The sequence below is a fragment of the Pteropus medius genome, unplaced genomic scaffold (assembly GCF_902729225.1).
Source record: "Pteropus medius unplaced genomic scaffold, Ma_sr-lr_union100, whole genome shotgun sequence".
NCBI classification, from domain to species: domain Eukaryota; kingdom Metazoa; phylum Chordata; class Mammalia; order Chiroptera; family Pteropodidae; genus Pteropus; species Pteropus medius.
The window spans coordinates 26,269,882-26,293,130 of NW_024351730.1; the positions used below are offsets into that span (position 1 = coordinate 26,269,882).

A 23,249-nucleotide genomic window follows, 5' to 3' on the forward strand; every position below is an offset into this window, starting at 1 on the left:
AAACCATACACATACATGATTAAACAAAGAGACCCTGTGTAGAATGATGGGGATGACAGATCTCATCCTACCAAAGCACCGAGGTAATAATTTCCCTTCTAAACATGTTACAGCTAAATAAGCTATAAAATACATTGCTATAAAATGAGCCATTTATTTGAAGATCTCACTGCATATTGTTTGTATAATTACCACACTGGTAATTAAAAAGTGAAAAGTTGCCAAGCATCAAGAAATAATTGTGAGTACCTATTGTGTGCAAAGTGTTGTTAAATGGTGACAGAATCATGCTATTTTGTTACTTTATGCACAGATTTACATTGCCTAGTCAATGTCTAACTAATTTCTTTAACCTTAATGAAAAATGATAACCCAGAACCTCCTACTAGGAATATGGTAGCATATATTCATAATTCATAGCATTTTAAAGCTGAAAGACTCTTAGAAGAGAATGAAAATCAATGCCTTGACTTGCTTCAAAATGCTAGTGAATTTTCTAAGAGGTTTTTGAAGTTTTTTAAATACTATTTTAAAAACATCTTATAAAAGAGATTATTTAGTTAAATATATCAACTGGGTCATTGAATCCCCCACCTATTATAAGAATTTATTCATCCTAGCAATGTCAATTTTAGGAAGCACAGAATAGAAATTCAGATAACTGTTTCAGTGACCGATTCAAGGTGAATGGCATGAATTATCCATTAGAATGAGATGACAATCAGTAGGGCATCTAAAGAAATCAGGCCTAGCATTTGACCTGGTTAATTATTTCTGTTCCCAGCTGAAAAATAGTTTCTGAATTCTGCCCAGTTGTCTTGTGGTAGACAACTGTTAAAACAGAAAGAAGTAGTGATGTGCTTTTGTTCAGTATGGGCTCTTGGGGAAAGTCCTTATAATATTTTCAGCTGGTTGCTATGGAAGCAGCCAACAGCGAGCTCAGCTAATAAATTTGGACTGACATCGTTGTGGGATGGTACTACAGCAGCAATTAATAGACAACTGAGTGTTGGAATTATGCAGCGGAGGAAAAGTAAAGCAGATGGACAACAGCAAAGTTTGCCAAATAGAAAATCACAAAATGCACACAAGAAAGGTATAGTTTTTAATCTTCACAAGGTATTTACAAATACCAGTGAATGAGATGTGCCCATTTCTTCTCCTTATATTCTACCACAGCAGATATCCCAGAGAGAGCAATTTACCTGCACATTGTAGCCAGGGCACAAAAGGAAGCTGGTTAAACTATTTGGGGATTTAGCTGAGCTTTGAAAAACTAAATTCCAGGCTCGTTAGATTCCTGGAGTTTTTGAGTCCCCACTGTAGAACTTCTGAAAATAATCAGGAGTTCAATTGGAAAGAGTTAAAGAACAAACTGCCTTCATTTGTTTAAATGGGCAATGAAGTAACAATAACAGTCATCGTTAGCTATCTCTCTAGACAGAGCTTTTTTTTTTTCCTGTTCAGAGATTCCTGTTTGCTGTTTGTCTAAGTAGGGAGGAAAGTCATCCTTCAAACTCTGCAATGACAGATTGCAAGCTAAGGCTTTTCTATGCTTTGTTTAATTTTCCTGAAATGTCCTTTTTCCAGAAATGATTTATTGGTGACCTAGCATGCTTTTCTTCTTACTCAACACTCCCCTGGGGATGTAGTTAAAACACCACTTAGCTGTAATTCTCCTGGGTGGGGAAGTGGCGGGTGGTGGCAAAGAAACCAAAGCCCAGATTTGAGCAACTGTGGGCTGTTGACTTTATACTAATCTTTCATAAAGGGAACCCTCAAAACACTGTGGCCACTCAGCAAACAGTGTGCATTTCATCTAAGCCCAGCTGGCTTTGTGCTTGCCTTTCTTCAGCCTAGAATAATCCTAACCAGCAATGTCTTTGTGTCGTGATGCAGAAATTTGGCAAGTACACATGAGGATCATGCTGAAGTATAACTACTGAGTGGAGGAGGGAATCAGAGAGAGAAGTAAAGCCCTGCACAGTGGCTCGTGGTTCTCTTTCATGACGTTTGTTCCAAAAGAGGTCAATCATTGTGCATTGTCTCTGCGAAGTGAATACAGCATATTATTTTTGAGTAAAATTGAGATTTATTTTGGTGGCAAAGTATATGGAAAATAGATGCTCTCTGTACTTAATTTCTTTGTTTTCATTTAAATGCTTCCAGAAACATTCTTCTATGAGAAGGAAAATGACATAATAGGTCTCCAAAGAAACTGTTTTAATGATAAAAATATTCAATATCAAATACACTAGAATTACTAGAATATGTTACCAAAGTTTTAAAAAATTCTTATATGTTATGAACTTTGTTGATTGCCTAGTCAGCAAAATATTTTCCCCTTCTTTCTAAAAGAACATCAATTTTGCTTTCCTTTCCTAGCCAAGTGCCCAGAGAAGGTTGATCTCAGCTCCAGAGAGAAGTCTGATTGGTCTGGGTAATGCTATCCCTCTGTCAGTCAACCATTCAGGAACAGGTGTGATTCAGCTCTAGCCAATAAGATGTAAGCGGAAGTTTGCTGGAGGATTCTGGGAAATTACTCCTTGCCATTCAGAGAACCACAGAAATCCAACTTTTTCCAACCACAAGAATCCTTGAATAGAAATAAGGAAATACATACTCCTAGCTGTTCTTGCAATCGCCTTATATCCACAAGAGGAACAAAATTGCGGCCAAAGCTATGGATTGTCCTTGTGGCATCACTGAGCCAGTGGGTCAATCAATAAATGTCTTTGCTAGTTAAGCCATTCAAGTCAAGCTTATGTTACTGGTAGCCAAAGGCATAATTTTAACACAGAGGGATTCTATCTGCCAAGATTCATCTTATACGTTATTGCTCTCTACTCTTTTTTCTCTCTTTTCCTCTCTTTTTCACATATGAACCCCAACCTTTGCTCTGACTCACATTATCCCATTCTGACACTTTTTCATCTCTCTTGTGCCCTTTTTCCCACCAGTGGTACCCATAGGTCTATCTTAGTCATAGCCAGGATCAAAGAGTAGGATCGCCACTAGATATAACTCTGGATTAGGTGGAGTTTTACAACTATATCCTCCTTCAGTTTTGGCCATGAACATCCCTTGCCTCCCAGCAACTCCCTCTAGTACTCCACCACACATAACAAAGGCTGCATGCTCTAAGATGTCCACCGCAAAACTATATTTTCATTGAAATGCCTTTTGGAGATAATGCCTTAACCCAGTAGCTTTCGAATCTTTTTTTGACTATAACCCACACTAAGTATCAATACTCAATATACACATAAAACACACATAAAACACTGAAACAGAAGTTTCATGAAGCATACTTACCTTTGCATTTGTAATGCATTCTGACATTTTCTATTCTGTTCTATTTCACTTTTAAAAATTGTTTGTCTCTACTGACAAAATTGATTTCATGAATGGGTTGTGACCACCAAAAACATTGCCTCAGTCTACAGCAGAAACTCTGACGGGCTTAAGGAAATCTTTGAAGGTAGTTAAGGACTTCCTTAAACTTGAATAAAATGGCAGCCAACACAAAGTAGAAGGACTTCTGTCTGTGTGAGTATATGTACTATTTTTTTTTCTTAAAAAGCAAAGAGTGAAACTTAGTGTATGAATGCTGACAACTGATATGGTCATAGTAATTTGGGGAAATCTTTCTGAAATGACAAATATATTTGACGAACACCTAGTAGTTATTTATGAACAGTAGAAATATTTTCTTTAAAAGCTATTGGTGTTCCTGAGTCAATTTATTGATTGCATTTTTGTATTTGACTGTTTATGGCCTATTAAGTAAATCTGCTTGATCATTCATTTGGCAACTTTACTACTTCTTTAAAAGCTAGGAATTTTATAATGACAGATTATCTGTAAGAACCATTTTTGTACTATTGGAGTGTGGCCAAAATGTGTTGGCCTTCCTGCTGATAACTAGTCGTTATCAGCTGTAACCACTCTTACAGCCTTACCATACAAAGGCCATACATATATAGAGTCCCCAGAATGCTTGAGGAGCACATGATATCTAGGGAAGCTCTGTATACACTTATAAAGTACTGGGTAAATATAAAATATGATTATTCTGAACTTTTAAAGTAAGAAAATCTCTTTGCCTAAGAAGTCACTTATGAATTTCCATATTTTTATTAATGGTACTGAGTCCTATGAATTTTTCCACAACTCTAATTAATACACACACACACACACACACACACACACACACACACACACACACACAAACTCTCTTGATTTTTAAGCCTATATTCAATACAAGGCAGGTTGGTTGATTACCCACAAGCCTTAAGCTCTTCCTTATAGGATATATTTCTGCTACACATAGTTATGTTTATAATGTGATATATCCAGAATTGTTAAGTGATGTAATATAGCCTTAGTAATTAAGACGAGGTTTTGCAGACAGATGCATTCCAAATGCAGTTTTACCTCTTAATAACTCTGTGAACTTGGGTGAGTTACTTGGGTCTGACCTTCCTCATCTGTTAAATGAGGATAATATAATTCACTTTCCAAGGCTGTTATAGGATTGAGTTTATTCCTACCCATTAAATTAAGTTCATAATTCATTAATGGATCATGACTACCAAAACACAGCCCAAACCCACAGCACAAATTCTGATATTAAGAATTATGGGCACATGATAAATTTGCAGTTAGTAGGGTGTGCGCGTGTGTGTGTATGTGTGTGTGAAGCATTTATCAGCGATGAAGCAAAAGCTTAATAAATGGTAGCTATTTACAATAATGGCTAATGATAACTGTGAAGTTTTTATCTCATAAATCCATCATTGTGAAGAAATGCAGAAACCTAGGATGTGATACTTCTTGCTCTCTCTAATGCTGGGAGTTCTCTCCACTGCTTCCCAGATCATCCATGTTTTTACCTAGAGATCTATGTCATGGGTCATGGTGCTTAGATTGTGAAATCACACTGCAGTATAAATTCATAAATCTCTAAAGAGTGTGTATGTGTGTGTGTATGTACACACAGAGTGCTAGCTTCTCTCTTCTTGCTACAGGAACATCTTTAAAAATAAATTTACTGAAAAGTAATGACAGGAAACTTCACAAATCAAAAGAGGATGTCAGGAAGTACAGGATGTGAGGTTATTTTCATTTCCTTCAGTTTTTTTATTAATCGTATATATTTATAACTTCAAAAAGCAGAAAATTTCATGATTTCTTCTCCTTAAGTCCTAGTTTATAAAATAAAAAAGCTGTGACAAAAAAGAACCAGTATAATACTTTCAGTATTATAAACGGTATTTATTTCTGATCCTACATTATTGGACAACTGCATAGGGCTTGTCACATTTATTCTCATTCATTTAAAAAACTTGCATTCTCAGGCACTTCATACCAAACATGAAAAAGGTATGAAAGCAGAGTACCTTGAAGTAGAAATTGATAGGGAATTTTTTTTTTAATTCTGGTCATTATTTTTTTCCCAGAAAATAGCTTTCAAACATGAGCGTGTGGGCAAATGAACAAATGCTCAAAACTGAAAACACACATCCCCTTTAAAAATCAAGGTTATTGGAATATTAGTACTTTCAATGCCTTAGTCATGGGAAAGATGAGCGTTCTGTGTTTTTCTGTATACTTGGAAAATGAGCACGTTCACCGCACATTTTTCTCCGTGAAATGGGGATCTGCATCCCGTAGTAGTTACCCAACAGCACATTTCCTCTTGGATGTTAAAACATAATTTATCTACAAACAAATTTCTAGAGTTCCTATTTGGCTTGAAGCCAAAACAAACAAACAAAAATGTTTTGCAGTCTTCTGCTTTGCTGAACAGATTATATATGAAAGTTGTGGGTGGGCTTGTCTTCATTAGTGTACTTGACTTATTAACACTTTAGGACGCAACAAATAAAGTGCAGTTCATCTTTTAAAAATTTATAATCAAATTCAAATAGTTCAAAAGGTCATAATTTAACTCTATCCAGAGAGTTTAAGATTTGAGAGGCAGGAAGTTGCTTGATATTAAAAGCAGCCACTCCTTAAATTCTTAATAAAATTCTCTATGAAAGTATATAGAGGATATATATTGTTTTCATCTGCCCAGCATCTCTTGCTTGGGGAAAACACCACTCCCCACTTCCACCTGATTTGAGAGGGGCTATCAATCACTGTACCCCACCCCACATAGGACGCAGGTCTGGTCAATGTTAAAATTCTCTTTTTCTGAAATTAAGATACTGATGTTGCGACAGATACGCTTTGTTTCCCCTGGGGTGCCAAGGTAGGGCAGAGATCCCAGAGTTCCCAGCTGCCCTCTTAACCATGCACAGAGGAGGCAGAGGAGGCCCAACCGCCAAGGGAGAATATGACAGAGACGGAGAGGTGAGAAGCAGAGAGGAGGAGAAGGAGAGGGAGAATAAGAAGATGAGGGAGGAGAAAGAGAAGAGAAGAAATGTAATCTAACCTCAGTGGAGCTGTAATAGAAGCCACTTGCTTCCTCAACTTCCTAGATACTCATGTCAACAATTTTCCATCTCTGTTCAAGCTAGTTAAATGAGGCATCTGCAACCAAGAGATTCCTACAGAATACAGTAGCTGATGTTCAGTTATTATTTATTCAGCAAATGTTTATTGTGTGCCTACTATATGCCTGGCACTAAATGGATACAGAGTTGGGATACAGGGACACATGGTTCTTGCCCTCGTAGAGCTTATACCCTGATTGGGAAAATAAACATTATGCACACACACTCACACACACGCATACACCCACACATTCCACTTGAATATATATTCAATTTTTCATCTTATAAAGGAGAAGAATAGGATGCTGAGAAATAGCATTAGAGGAGAATGAGATAGAGATCTATGATGTCATTTGAGTAATACTTATAGAAGGTGGAGGGCATGGATTGAAGTTTGGAAATGTAGATGAGGCGGCATGGTGAAAATAGAGGAAACATCCCTCACAGTCCGGAGATCAGGAGCCTCATCCACCCTCCATCAAAAATTGTGAGAGCTTTCCTCCACAGCAAGGATTCTTCAAGGGTTATAACAAAAATCAGATGAGAAAATATGGAAAGAAGTGTGGTATAAATTCCAGTGTGCACGTAACAGGAAGACTAACAGGACAACCTGGTGCTTCTATTAGGAAGCCTGGTTGTGGTCTCATGTTCAGGGAGGCAATGAGGAGGCCAAAGCAGGAAAATACATGTGAAAGTTATTGGCTCACGACTAGTCACTTGAGAGGATTTGCACATACAAAGGACATGCAACGTAATCTTTTTAAAATTATTTATTCTATCTTTCGATGTGTTGATGAGTATATGCTAGTTAATAATGTCCAACATTCATTTTTTCAGCAATATTCTGAGGAAACGGTCCTTCGATAATGCTTAACATAGTAACTTTAAAACCACTTCAAGTATTTTTGCTTTTCATTTCCCGTGTGGCTCTTGTGCCCTCTTTACAAGTCACTTTTAGGTCATTTTTAAAAGAATATCAAAAAAAAAAAGCAAGGAAGGAGGCACCACTATTTCTCTAACTCTTAAGTTAATTTTTAAAAATTGGATTATAAAAATAATACATTTATATTGTGAAAACTTTGAGTAGTGCAGAAGGGCTTAAAGTGAAAGAGTCCTCTCCCACACACCCCTACTCTCCTTGCCCAGAGGTAACTAATCTTAACAGTTTACTCGAAATCTTTCCACAACTTTCTTTATCTGTATAGTCAGCTGAGTTTAAAAGCTGAACAGCAATCACTTGACAATCAACAAAAGGAAAATTATTTCTACAAGAGGAGGAACAGCAAGAGAGGGTATAGTCATAGGTGTAATTGATTTCTAGTTCACATGTGTAAATTCCCTTCTAAATTAAGTATAATTTTGCCTGTAATCATATCGGTAACAGGTTCAGGTAACTTCTGAACTCTTCCTGCGTGGGTCAAAACAAGCAAACCAGGATGGTGTCAGGGCAGAAAAATGGGATAGAGGTATGAATTTGCTTCTTTGGCTGCTTACAACTTTGTAATATGGTCCCTGTCCTCTGCCACTCAGGTCCTCTGCTCTGAGAAGCCTCAGTGGTCCTCTTCACTGACGGCAGGCTGACCATGCCTCTATCGAGAGCAGTGTGCCATCAGGGATCTCTTCTCTCAGTGTGCCATCTGGGTGAAAGCTTCTCCCTGAAGCTAGAAAGGTCCCTGCCTTCATTCCCTTCCTGTCTGGAAGATCTTACAACACCGATCTTTTTTGAAAAAAGATATCAGTATGCTAGTCTTTTTTTTTTTTTAATTTCTCCATAGTTCCCCTTTTTTTTCAAAAGGGACGGCAAAGAGGCATTAAACAGTGTGACTCACTGGGAAAACTAGTATTTCAGCCTGGTAGAAGGGTTCCTTGGAGGATGGGAAGCAGAGAAGAGTATAGCTAGGGGGACAAATAAGGACCTGATTAGAAGCGTTTTTATGGTATTCTAATGTGTTTGCATTTATCTAGGCATTGAGAGGAGGGGATCATTGAAGTCTTTAAATGGAGCAGGGACAGAAATCAGATTTTCCTTTGAAAAGAAAGTCTGGTGCCAGCAGGGATATGGGTTGAAGGGGAACAAGGCTGGAGGCAGTGATACCAGTTAGGAGAACAGGGCAATAGTTGAAGAAATAGATGTTGTGGACTCAGCATCTTAATCCTCTCTTGTATCTAAGGGAGTTTCCATTCTATTGGCTAATGATTTGGATCACAGGCCAATCTCTTACCATAAAAGATAAAAACAAGCAAACAAAACTGATAGGTGCATTCCTAGCCTTCCTTGCAGCTAGAGTTAAGACTCAGGGAGACCATAATTCATTCTCATAGTGCTGGTAGAAACAGTAACAACAATGATTCCAGGTTAGCAGCAGGAGTGGCATCCAGAGTCCACTGGTGGCAGCAGTAGTGTCTTTGATACAGGGGTTCAATATGGTGATATCTGGCTGTAGTTCTGGCCGCCTGAACTCTCTTTGTTCTTGCCTATTTTCCAAGCCTGAGTTTTCAGATCTCTGTGCAATTTTTATTCTATTTTTAATATAATCCTCTGAGAAGGTAAGGCAGGTGTTACTATTCTCATTAAGATGAGGGGACTAAAACTCTGAAATAATAGGTGATTCAATTAAATCAAAAGTTAGTAAGTGGTGTACCCAGGATTGGATCCAAGTCTTTATGACAGGGCTCAGTACTCTTTCCTCTACTCCCTTGCTTATCAAACTTGGTAGCTCATAACCTCTGGCATAAGTGGCTAAGTGAAGGGATGTGCTAGAAACTATAGTTTACTCATGGCACAGCTTTCTGGAGCTATGTAGACGTATTATTAAAATTAAGTTACTTAAAACAATATATAATGGAGTAAAATGCAAATTTTAGGTACAATAAGCAAATTCAAATAAAATTTACCTTGGTAGGAATTGAGCATCTAGATTCTCCAGAAATGCAAAAGGATTCATCTCTGTACTATGTACTTTGGTAGAAATCTATGAGAAGTCCTGAAATGAAACATCAGCCAATCCTTAGGCTAGTGTTGCAATTAGCTAAATTTAATTTAGTAAACACCATATTTAACCCCACATATTTGATCTATGTGTGTGTATATTTATATATTTATAAATATTTATATATATATAAAATAACTTCATTCATATATGTTCTTAAAGCCTAGAAGTCCAGAACATCCTAATAAATGTGCCATGAAATTTATTTGACTAAAGATCAGTACAGATGTAGATGCTAACTAATACTACTAAAAATAATTGAAACACAGTGGTAAATACTCTACTGAAAAGAAATAAAATGGAAGATGTTTCTTCCATATCTGCATGTTATACCGAAATAACTATTTGTCATCTGGAGATAATTATGTGCAATGATTTCAGAGTGAGGAAACAAACTCATGTTTCAATGAAAGGGTAAAGTAGATATGAATCATAATTATTCTAAATTATAGTTATTAACATTTTTTAAATTCAAAACATTTCAATTCTATAGCTTAGGCAATGGGTCCAGTCCAAGCAGCATTGACTAAATACTATTATTTTCAGATGCTCTAAGTATACCAAGTTACATCTGACCACAAACTATTTCTCTAGATTATTATTACATATTGCCCATTTATTCTTTCTACTATTCATTCAGGCACTGCTAGGTCTTGAGTCAAAAATAAACACCATAGTGACATATAAATAAAGAATTGTAATATGATGTGACATATAATAAAAGAAGTGTATACAAGGTACAATATAAGCTTCAAAAAATAAACTCTACCTACGGGATTCACTGAAGGATTAATTCTAATACTCAAGGTTGACTCTTAAATGATAAATACAAGAACAACAGTAGACAACATGATTAAAAGTGGTAAAAGTAAGCAGAGAATAGCATTTCGACAGAGGAAGCACATGTACAAGGACATGGAAGCACGAAATAGTTAATGAGCTCAAAAATTTTTTGTCTTTATGGAACCTAACATTGAAAAGTTATGGTGGAATAGAAGTTAGGCAAAGAGAGAACAGATTATATGAAGGATCTTTGATAATCATGCTATATTGGCTTTATTTAATAGATGTGAGAAAAACAGTAAGAGTTTCAGGCAAAAGCATAGAGAATATTTACCCTTTGGAAAAATTACTGTAAAGATACTGTGGAGAATAGCTTGAAGAGGAAAGAGACAAAGGCAGAGAGTCCAGGTGAGAATTATGAAGACATATGCAAATAGAGATGAAGAGACAGGAACTATGTAAAAATATCTAGGTAATAGAACCACAGAAATTGATAATAAATTGGACATGTAGGGTAAAGAATGGTGAAGACTTAGACTACTAGGTGATTATCAAGCCAAAAAATAAAATTGAAAATACAGAGGTAAAAGTTTTGGTAAAAATTAAAAGTAAGCTCAGTTTGAGGAAGAATATATGTTGTCCATAAATTATGGGCAAATAGAGCTATCGTACAGGCAATGGTATATATGGAAGATGCCCATCTATACTATTTAAGTCATCAATTACACAGGTGGTGATGATAACTATGGGAGTGAATGAGATTGCCCAATAAGAAAAGGATATTCTAAAGAAATATTATGTATATGCTTGAAGTGTCAGTAGTAGTTGTCATGTCTTCATCAATAATAATTATTGGAGTGTGTCTTCTCTTTCATGCCTAGGAATGTGCATCATGATATATAATAGAAGGAATGCTGGGCTGGGGAGCAAGAGACTTGGCTCCCAATCCTGGTTCTCTTAGGAAGTTACTGCATGATGTTGGACAAGTCACTTAACCATTCCCTTCCTTGGTTTCTTTATCTGTGAAATGAAGAGGCTGGCTTAGATGAGCTCTAACACACTATAATTCCTTAACCACTTCCCCAAGTCTCATGCTTTTCCCTTCTGGGCTCTGATGAAGTTGCCAATGAAACCTGAAATAACTGAAAAATACTCATCTAGGGAGAAATTTGGTCCAGTAAGAGCCACAAACTATATAATTTTCTCCTGAATAATGGAAAGCTGACTTTGAAAAATATTTTTGTTGTAATTTGGGAGCAGTTTTTGTAGACTTATGAAAATACAGGGCTCTTTCTTGAAAGGGAATGATACTTGGTCACAAATATTTGGGTTTTGATTGAATGACTTTTGGGTTCAATTTTTTGAAAAATAAGGTTGCCTCATTTAAAAGTCACCTATACACAGCTTCATTGCATTAGGCATTATGTAATAGAACTGATAATATTTGTCCCATCTGGCTAATTATGACTGCCTACAAGTAATACAGGAATAGAAAAAAAAAGTTTTCCTATTGTGTTCCCCAAAATGTGAGCTACTATAAGCACCACAGAAATACTCTGTAGTTCAATTAACAAACAAAACATCTGTGAAGATATTCACTAGCTGTGTTGTAGTATACGGGTAGAATAGTTTTTGTAAAGTTATTTTGCAATTTTAATTGAGCTACAGTCTGGCAGTACCCTTATACTAAGCCTCCAAATTATAACTACTCTCTGAATGTCAGAGAATTATCTTGTGAGGAGCCCCAAGTACACTGTGACTCACAGCGATCAAGGCACCAGAAGCCTCAGAACATAGAACTTTGCATTGTAAAGAGAATCCTGGGCCAAAAGACTAGGATTTGTTTAATTTAATCAGAGTTTGTGAAAATGTTTAAAAGTAAAAAGCAAAGTAGAAGAGTAAAGAGTTAATAAACAAAAAAATATAAAAATATATAGAGACTATACACACACACACACACACACACACGAACCAATTAAAAGAATAGAATACCAAAGCAATGCCTAAAAGACATAATACCTAGGAATAAACATAACAAGAAATGTGCAAGAACTATATGAAGAAAACTGCATGATGTGAAAGATGTCAAATAAATGAAAGACTTACGTTTTATGAAGATACCCAAGATAAATGATTAAATGAAGGGCAGAACAGCATGTAAAGTATTCTTTTCATATAGAAAAGAAAAATAAGAATCTACATTTTTTATTTGTATATAAAGAAACTCAGAAAAGATTCACAGGAAATAACCTTTGGAGGGTATGGAAAATGAGCAAATAAGACACAAGCATAGAGAGAAGATATTTCATACCCATTACAGAGCACTTCCTCATTCAATTTTATAGCTATCTTGTGTTCCATTCTATGGTCGTACAATAATCAGACTTCTGTTGATGATTTTTAGGTTGTTTTAGTCATTTGCTTTTACAATCAATTCTGCAATTAATCATGTAAATGATTACCTTTTCAAAAAATTAAGTTTTAAACCATATAAAACCTTTCCACAAAAAATCCAAAATAAAAAGCAAACACTTTCAAAAGAAAGCTCTGGCTTCTTCAGTATAAACAGTGAAGATCAAAATGGCAAGTCTTAGGAGTAACATGTATAGGATGAATAGTCACTCTCCTTTCTTTCTCCCCCTCCCATCCATATACAACAATCCAAACTATACCAGCTCTCTTGCTTATGAATGAAGAAGTATCCGTATGTCATAGGTGCATTGGAAAACCATCTGAGCAGATGAGAAACAAGCTAGATGATAACTTCCATGCAAGTCGGCACAAGGCTCAAAAGTCATTCTAGTTAATCAGCTGTCATTCTCACAGCATCTCTTGCCATGGTGGCTACTTTGCTAGACTGAGTGGCGCGGTGAGATATTTTATTAAAATACTAATTTGTGTTGGTTCTCTTTAGTTTTTCCTCCTACATTTGAAGCAGATAACTCAGTTTTTGCTCCCTTGTCTCAGAAGTGGTTTGTAACTGAACAGAAAGCAGGAGCTTTCCTGAGGAAAGGCACTCCATTTATTTGTAAAAACTTCAACTCACAGATGAGATTGTAATACATGTTCTGCATGGAGGAGGGAGAAAGCGGAGAGCCTTTGAAAGTGGCCAGAGGAGAAAAGGGTTAACTTTTCCATCCAGGGGAGGACAACTGCCTACAGGTTTTTAGGGTAGCAGGGACGTACTCTTGGCTCCCAGGCTGGGCATCAGTGGAGATGGCTGCATGGCTTTTGAGTCCTAGGCACCAGATTTCCAGCCATGACCATTGTTGATATCCAATGAAGGGCCCAGGAAGAGTTTGTCCCTTGCATTTCAAGGAATCATTGGACAATAAGTAGTATATCAGCTGTAACCATGATGGAATGAAGAACAGAGTTGTTTTTCCTATGAATCAGAAATGCTTTAAGCTGCAAATAATGAAAAACCCAAAATACAGTGGCTTAAACAAAGAGGTGGTTTTTTTTTTTTTCCTCACTACGAGAAATTCCGAAAGAAAGTAGATCCTGGAAATTGATTCAGTGGCGCAATGATGTTGGAGTCACCAAGTATGCAGTTCTCCTGGCCTGCCCTTCATGGCTGAAAGACAACTGCCGCAATTCCAGACATTGTGCCCATACTGTCGGGAGAAAGAGAGAAAGGGAGTACTAGGATCTTGCATCCATTTTATGAGGAAAGGTAAAGTGTTTCCTATGTCCAAAGCAGAAGTCCTCTTACCAGTACTGTCAGTTGACTACTTGCCCACCCCTAGCAGCAAGGAAGGCGGCAAAACAGAAGGGGTTTAGGGATGTCTGCTGGGTTAGCCAAAACCACAGTGACTGTCACAGCCAACCTTCTGTGAACTACATAAGCATCCTGAGTCCTATGTGATTAGGGGGAGATGATGACAGAGATTCCATTTTCCACCACAGAGTGAGACACAATGGGATTCGGATGGATTTCAAAGAAATCAGTTAAGACAAAATAAACACACAACTTTAAAACAACAACAAAAAAGGAAAGGTAAAAGCTGATGGTTCTTGAACATCTGAGTTTGTGATCATAAATTAATTACCTTTCACATAAGTATCAGTGACCTTCTTCTCTTTTGATGAGTCATCCATCAACAAAGTAAAAGATAAAAGAAATAGCAGTATTGGATGCCTCCTAGCGAGCCATTACCAAATCTGCTCACCTGAGGACTCAACTGAAAAGACTCGAGAGTGGGAATGTGACAAAAATAGGTCTCCATTCATTCATTTGATCAATATTGTAGCACATGTGAACACTGGCAATGAATGTAAATCCAGTTTATGAGGCGCATTTGACTATAAAGGTCAACAATACTTAAACTTAGTCATAGAACCTCTAAAATTTGTGATGCAGGTGGCTAGATATGGACTCTTTCTAAATCTCACTTAATTGGATAATGCCTATATGTTAAATGTCAGATGTGAGTCTTTCTCTGTTAAGCGCAGTCCGTTCCACTAAAGAACTATTCTTGTTTGGCAAGTGGCCAATAGTACTAAATTTCTGTTCTGTGTTCTTTTGGGCTTCATTTTCATTTTGTTTTTAACTGATATTAGACTAATTAATTTTGTTGTCTCTTATCTCTGGTCTGGATCCCTCTCTCTCTCTCTTTATTTATTTTTTATTTATTTTTTATTTATTTATTTTTTTCCCTTTCTGCTCTGGTAGTTTTCTTTTCTACTGCTATTTCAAGGAGTGTTTGTCTTTTCATGAGCTCCTGTCTTCTCTCCTCAGAGGTATCATAATGATGCTAGTCTAAGGCATGGCAGCAGATCCTGGGACCATGCAAACAAGCTGCTACTTGTTACAGAGGTAGATCATTAACTTTAGATCATTAAATGCAATTTGTCAGCTTAACTCTTTCAAACTTAGTAAAAGGAAATCATTTCCCAATGATGACCTCTTGCCAATCGGAACTTTTATGCATATGATGAGGATAGACGAAATTGATGGGGGCCCTTTGAACTCTTCCTAAGGAATTATCTCCATAATGTGACACTTTTCTCCATATCGCAGTCGTATTGTTAATATTAACAAAAAGTTCCTATGAGATATTTGGAGTTTCTAAGATGAAAGATGTCACATACATGGAATGAATCCTTTTGGGGAGATAGAATGCAAATACAGGGAATATTACATACATCATGGAGCTAAAATCTATAAGGATCGTGGACTTATTATCATTGATGTGTACCTAAGGAAAGTGGTTAGCACTTTCTGAACATGGTTTATCTCAGTAGAAAAGGGCCTGTAATTTGTTTCTCAACACTTGTGTGCATTTATGTCCTATACAGAATAGATTTGCCATAAAGCCAATGAAGCTTACTCTTCAGAACCCCTCTGTTACGTGAGCCCCTTCTAAAGTTCTGTACTGCCAAATCTGTGATTTATAATTGCATACTTTTTTTCTTAAAAAAAAGACCCTTGAATTGCATCAGCTTCAAGCTTCGCAAAATCTGGATTCGTACCTTATCTAATATATGATATAACTTTCCATTTTGAATTTTTAGTTGTATGCAGTGTTTTATTGGAAATGAGTAAGTACATTAGTGTCATCATTTAAAAAAATAATTCTTTTTATTGGCCTCTCTGGTTTTATGGTTAGCGTTGTAATAAAATGTAACCATTTGAAGGCATTTTTATTTAATTCCCATTGAGGGCAATTTGCAGTAGCTTTAAAAATTATAAATACACTTGCACAGTTATAGGTTGCCATATCTACAAAACTATTCAACAGCTAAAGACTGGAAGCACCCCAAAAGTCATCAATAAAAGACTAGTTAAATAAATTATAAACAGAAACTTAAAAATAATGGTACATCTTTATGAGCGCTGTGCAGCTGTTAAAAATATGAGTAAGTTCTTTATGTGCTGATATGAAAGATTTCCAAGATATATTGTGAAGTATAGACTGGTGTATGTAGTATGCTATATAATGCAGGAAAAGAGTGGGAAGATAAGAATTTATATTTATAATTGTTTTTGTTAAAGTAATTTTGGAAGGACATATAAAAAATATTAAAAGAGATTACCTGTGGTAGTGTGAGGTTTGGGAATTGAATGGGTGAGAAATAGGAGGGAAAGTGAAATATTTTACAGTTTTATATATTATATAAAACCATTGGAATGCATTACTTACATAGATAAGTGTCATTATAATGACTTCATGAAGCTTTCCCTATAGTGGAAATCTCACTGTTCTCTTAACTCCCATAGCAATAGCACTGTAAGCAACTTCTGTTAGGAGAAATCACTCTCCATCATGTGTGATTATTCTTTATAGTTGTCATTTTCAAGGCCGTTCTCTATTTACCTCCCGCCATTCTTGCCCTTGTCACCTCTACATGACCTTCTTATACTTTTATTAGCTTCTTGACTAGGCTGCATTCCCCCCACAGAGGCTTCCCTCACCCCTTGACTTGGTAGAGTTACCTTGCTATTCTTTTCTATCTCTGTACATTCTTTTTCAAAATATGTATCTCACGTGTTATTTCTTGTAATATCAGTCTTCCCTACTCAAGAGTCTAGACCAAAACTCCATGCTGGTCTGGGCTGTGTTTGTATTGTTTACTCTCATGTCTCTAGTGGTTAATACAGTTCCTAGCAAGGTTAGTAAATACATGTTGACTGGAACTGAAAATTTTCTCTCCCTTAGCAGAGAATGATTTCCTTTTGGGCAATATATGCCATCCTTCTATAGTCCACATTATATAAAGGACAATAGTGCACAGTGGACAAGAAATGGACAGGGGTTTAAATATGGGCTCTGCCACTTACTACCCCTGGGATCTTAACCTTTTAGCCTCTGCAGGCTTCAGAGTTCTCATCTACATTAAGTTTTTCATTCATTCTATCATTCAATAATTATTTACTGAGTGTCAGCCATATGCCAGACATTATTCTAATAACTATGGATACAGTGGTATGCAAGACAGAAAAGTTCCAATTGGGATAGTGAAGGAGCTGGGTGGAGAGGAGCACAATAAACACATAAAACAAATAACTAAAAATTTCAAGTAGTAGTAAAGGCTACAATAGAGCAACTGAGTGTGGCTAATTCCAAGTGGACAGGGAAGGCCTCTCTGAGAAGTTAATATTTGAGCTGAGTTTTGAGGAGACTAAATGAGGTAGTGTCTGTCAATATTTTAAAATAATGTCTGGCATGTATACTAATATAGCAATAAATGATAAGTATTAGTATTAATAAAAACTTGTCAAAAAGATGAACTGGAAGTATATAAAAATATAAACAGAGTGTCTTTAATATATTAAATGCTATAACCTCTTTCTTTACAGAAAAATCTTTTTTTATTATTCTGAAATAGTGAATGCTCTTCAAAGCAGTTCAATTTATACCGAGAGTGATTTAATTACTCACAGCATCTGTCTAACAATGTACTCAGAGAGAAATCACAGAAAAATGTAAAACGTTGTTCATAGGTAAACTCAGTGTTCTCTAAGTTCCCATGAACCTACGAATTTTTACATGTTTGTTACATCTGAACTGGCAAGGAAATGATTAAGGGTAAAGATCTGAGAAAGTACAATTATGGATACATCAATACAAACCCATTTCCAAACTATTTTAAAAAAAATCTCCGACAATTCATAGCTCCCTGATGTGATAGTAAAATCAATGGAGTGTAATGGCTAGTGTATATTGTGGGGTGGAGTTAAGAACCTCCTCTGTCCCAGGAACTTCTCATTTAAGCCCCCAAAATTATACGAGACAGGTAGCTATCCTAGCTTGGGTTCCCAGAGCTGACCCTTAGATGAGAGAAGAGGAAGAGGGGGAGTAAGGATGTGGCTTCCAGGTGAAGTCTCTCCTTGGGCTGGAGGCCCAGGGGAATTTAGGGGTATAAAATTTGTCCTCATTTGAGGTAGGGGGTGGGTATGTACATGCACGGAAATAATAAATGGGACTCAGGGGATCTGGGCGGAGCACTGACAGTGTCCCCTACAGTATTCCTAACCCTAATTTATTAAGAGGAAATCTGGGCATTTATGCTCTTAGAAAGGTTAAATATTTTACTCAAAGATGCCTACCTATTAAGTGGCAGAATTTGGATATAAACCCAGACAGGTTTGGCGCCACAGTTTATGTTCATTCTTCTCTCTCAAATGCACCTCCCTTTTCTAACCATATACAGAAACATATTCTGTATTTGTAGAAATACACATTCCTACCCAGCTTCCTGAGGCAGAAGACTCTCAGATTTGCCATGAAACATTGTATTTGGGAAACTCTGTTCCAAATAACACTGAAGAATACTGTCCAACAGAAACATAATGTGAGCCACATTTGTAATTTAAAATTTGCTAATGACCATAATAAAAAAGGAAGAAACAAACAAAATTAAATTTAATAATATACTTTATTTAGCCCAACATATTCAAAATATTATTATTCAATGTGTAATCAATATTTAAAATTAATAAGATATTTTACATTCTTTTTCACACAAAGTTTTTTTTTTATGTTTTATACTGTAGCACATCTCAATTTAGTTGCCAAATATTTATCAGGAATGCTTGATGTGAATTTAAGTTTTATAAAATTTAGTTGGAAAAATAAATTTACATAGCCAAGTTGGTCTGACATACTTAAAAGTTTTCTTTAACAAACTCAAGTATCATTTTTTAATTTAAATAAATTAAAATTAAATATTAAAAGTATTCAGTTCCTCAGTCACACTAGCCATATTTTAAAAGCTCAATAGTACTCTTTTCTCCACATTTTTGCCAACACTTGTTATTTGTTGTCTTTTTAATAATAGTCTTTCTGACAAGTGTGAGATAATACTCATTGTGGTTTTGATTTGTATTTCCCTGATGATTAGTGCTGTTTAGCATCTTTTCATGTGTCTGTTGGCCACCTGTATGTTTCATTTGGAGAAATGTCTATTCAGATCTTCTGCCTACTTTTTAATTGGATTGTTTGTTGTTGGTTTTTTTTATGTTGAGCTTTATGAGTTCTTTGTATATTTTAGATATTAACCCCTTATCAAAATATCATTTGTAAATATCTTCTTCCATTCAGTAATTTGCTTTTTCATTCTGTCAATCAGTTCCTTCACTGACCCAGCAATTCTAATCCCAAAGAAAACAAAAACAATAATTCAAAAAGATATATGCACTCCTATGTTTACTGCAGCATCATTTACAATAGCCAAGATATGGAAGCAACCTAGGTGTCCTTCAATAGATGAATGGACAAATGTGGTATATGTATACAGTGGAATATTACATTGCAATAAAAAGTATAAAATCTCGCCATTTGCAACAACATGAATGGACCTAGAAAGTAATATGTTACATGAAATGAGTCGAACAGAGAAAGACAAATACCATATGATTTTACTTATACGTGGAGTCTAAAAACAAAATAAATGAGTAAACAAAACAAAACAGAAACAAACTCATAGATACAGAGGACAAACTGAGGGTTGCCAAAAGGGGAGGGGGAAGAGATGTGTAGAAAGGAGGAAGGGGATTAAGAAATACAAACTTCTAAAATAAATAAAATAAATCATAGGGATGTATGTAGAGCATAGGGAACATAGATAATAATATCGCAGTAACTACATACAGTGACCGATGATTACTAGACTTACCGTGGTGATTACTTCTTAAGATATACATCTTGAATCACTATGTTGTGCACCTGAAACTAATATCATATTGTATGTCAACTATAATTAAAAAATTTTTTTAATGCTCAATAGTTCCATGTGGTTAGTGGTTACCATATTGAATAGTATAGAAAGTTTGTTCTATGAGAAGGTACAAGGATGTGACTCTGTATACCATCAGGGACCAAACCAGTCAGTCTATCAATAAATGAATATTGAATATCTATAATATTCTGCACATAGTAAATAGGTGGTAAACAAAACATCTTTGGCTAAGAACAGTTAACTACAAGGACTTTGCAGCTAGAGTTGCTCAGAAGAAATGAAAATTAGCTGTACTGATAGTTTTGGATCAGAGCCACTCAGGAGTAAGATAGGGCTGGCTTCTGGTTGATCTTTGCTAAACCACCTACATGCAATACTTAATTTTTATCTCCAGACACCTGGTTATCTGTTTTCAGTGCTAATCTGGTAAGAAGCTCAGCAACAAACCCAGGAGCACTGGTAAGGGTCATTTTGACCCCATGATCTCACCTGTACATGCTGGGTAGTGTCAGAGGTACAGCCAGGTGCTAACACATGAAAGTACTAGAAAGAATCTGGCATATCTTTAAATATATGTGCAGATTTATGCTCAAAGGAAATGAGCCCATTTCCAAAAAACATGTGCAAGAATGTTCATGGTAGTACTAGTCCTGATTGCCAAAAACTGGAAATTATTGAAACATATATCAACAGTAGAAGGTTTTAAAATAGTGGAATATTTTTAAATACTGGAATATTCATTCAGTGTAAAACCACACAGCAATGAGAATGAAAAACCGACAGCTATATCTTGCAATATAGATGAATCTTAAAAACTTACTGAATAAGAGAAGCCAGATCCAAAAAACGAACAAAATGTAGGATAGCATTTATACCAAGTTCAAAAATAAGCAAAACTAATCTATGGTTTTAGAAGTCAGGATAATCATTAACTTCAGTGGTAGGGAGTGTGATTAAAAAGGAGTATGAAAGGGGCTACTGAGAAGCTGGCAAAGTTTTTCTTTATTGTAAGCTGGTCATGCAGGCATGTTTATTTAATGAAATTACTTATAATTTGTGTACTTTTCTCTATACATTTTATACTTTAAATGTATATATTTAAGTTTTATTTAGTTAATTAATTTTTTTCTTTGAAGACCGACAGGGTTCCGTTGTCCATTCTGGAACTATAAAGACAAGCTACATATGTGTAAGAAAGTAAAAGTCATCATTTCATTCTGTAGTTCTACCTTCTTAAAGTCCAAAACATCTTTTTTGGAGGTAATAGAAGGAAAAACAAACTGATCATGGATTCTGGGAGTCTATGGAGATGGTCAGTGACAAAAAAGAGAACTTAATCCTCACTGATATTCATCTGCCTTGACATGTCCTTCTTTCACCTCTGCCTAATGTCTTACAAGTTCCATTTAATGACACTTCCTCCAGGAAGTCTTCTTTGATTGCCCTGGACAAAAATTATCTCTCCTTCTAAATCTGTAGGGCACTTGTCAGTACTATTCATCAAAATCATATTTTATCATGCATTATAGCAATTTTCAGAAGACAGTGTAGTATAGTACTTAAGAGCTTGGGCAGAGTGTCAACCAAGATTCAAAACCTGCCTATGTGACCTGAAGTAAATTGCCGTGTGACCTGGAGCAAATTGCCTCATCACTATGCATTTGTTTCCTCAGTTGTAAAATGGAGATAATAATGATAGGACCTGTCCAAAGGTTGCTGTAAAGATAAAATGTGATCATGGATATACAGCTGCTGGAAATCAGTAAGATCTCAGGAAATGTTAACTGTTATTATTCTTGAATTTTATCTATTCAAGCAGAGAATAGGTTCCTGAAGAATATGAAACATGACTAAGATGCCTTACAATGAATAAACTCATTACACACATTCCATATTGCCTTACTTTATACATAGTCATGTTCTTTTCTATTTTTTTCACTAGCCTAAGCTCCTCAAGAACTGGGACAACAACTATTCACTGTAATGTCCTTCGCATTACATAATGCTAGAATTTAGCCTGTGTAGATGCTTAGGAATGGGTTGAATCAACTGAGGAAGGCTTGCCCTTTCTCATTTGGTAATACTCAAAGCAATCAAAAGAGAACTTCCATAAACTCACACAACAAGTTTTCCTACCTCTAGGAAGACCAACCATTTCTGTTTGCCCTTGGCTGTACCAGTTTGGGCACTGAAAGTCTCATGATCCAGGAAACCCCTCAGTCCCAGACAAACCAGGATAGCTGATCCTTTACCTACATCTGTGCCTGTCAACTCTGGCTAGCTTGCTGTTTTCATGAGTGAACAATGGTTCATGCTTCTATCTAAAGCCAAGCCCTCATTCGGGTTGGCATTTCCTCTGCCTACTCAAAGACAGGGCTCTGGAAATTCTCCTCTCTCCTTCCTGCATCATCAGTCTTTTCCTCTCTACTGAGTCATTCCTACCAATAGAAAAACATGCTGTATTTTTTTCTATTAAAAATTAAACAACAACAACAAAAAGCCTTGAACCTATATCTCCCTCAAGCTACCACCCATTTCTTGGCTCTTCTTTATAACAAAACTCCTCTACAGCTATGCCACCCTGAAGAAGCCCGATTCCATCTGATCTCAGAAGCTAACGAGGGTCGGGCCAGGTTAATACTTAAATGAGAGACCACCTAGGAAGACCAGGTGCTGTAGGAGTAAAAAATAAAAAATAAGAGCTTATAAGCTGACAAAGTCCTGGCAATCTGTGAGGTCAACTAAGGGTTGCCTCACCTAAAAAAAAATAATATATATAACAAAACTCCTCGGATAAATTGTCTATGCACAGTCTCCAACTCCAATCCTCCCTTTTCCCATTCTTTGTCAAACCACTTCAATCAGGTTTTTGTCTCCAACTCTCCATAGAATTAGGTTTTGTCACAGTTTACCAATGATGTGGAACTTTCCTTGACTGTTGAATTATGGGAAATAAACTTCTAGTTTTGAGCCATTATATTTTGTCATTTTTTAAATCATAGAAATTTATCCTAGCTTCTAGTAGAGGTAAGAAATTCCAAATTTATATCTTCAGTTTATGCACCTCCTTTGCACTTTACACTTGTATATCTAGCTGTCAACTCTGCAAGCAATTGAATGTATAATAAGCATCTCATACTTACTATGTCAAAGCTAGACTATTACTTTCCATCTCAAAGCAGTCTTCCCCCTCTCAGAAAATAGCCTCCATTTTTCTTGCTCAAGCCCCAAACCATGAAGTCATCCCTGATGCCTGTCCTTCTCTTGTATCCCATCTTCAGTCCACCAG

At 36.1% G+C, this 23,249-nt stretch overlaps 1 pseudogene; it reads left to right on the top strand.

Moving 5' to 3' along the window:
* Positions 1-22,523: 22,523 nt before the first annotated feature.
* Positions 22,524-22,642, top strand: LOC120588648 (uncharacterized; annotated as a pseudogene).
* Positions 22,643-23,249: the final 607 nt, after the last annotated feature.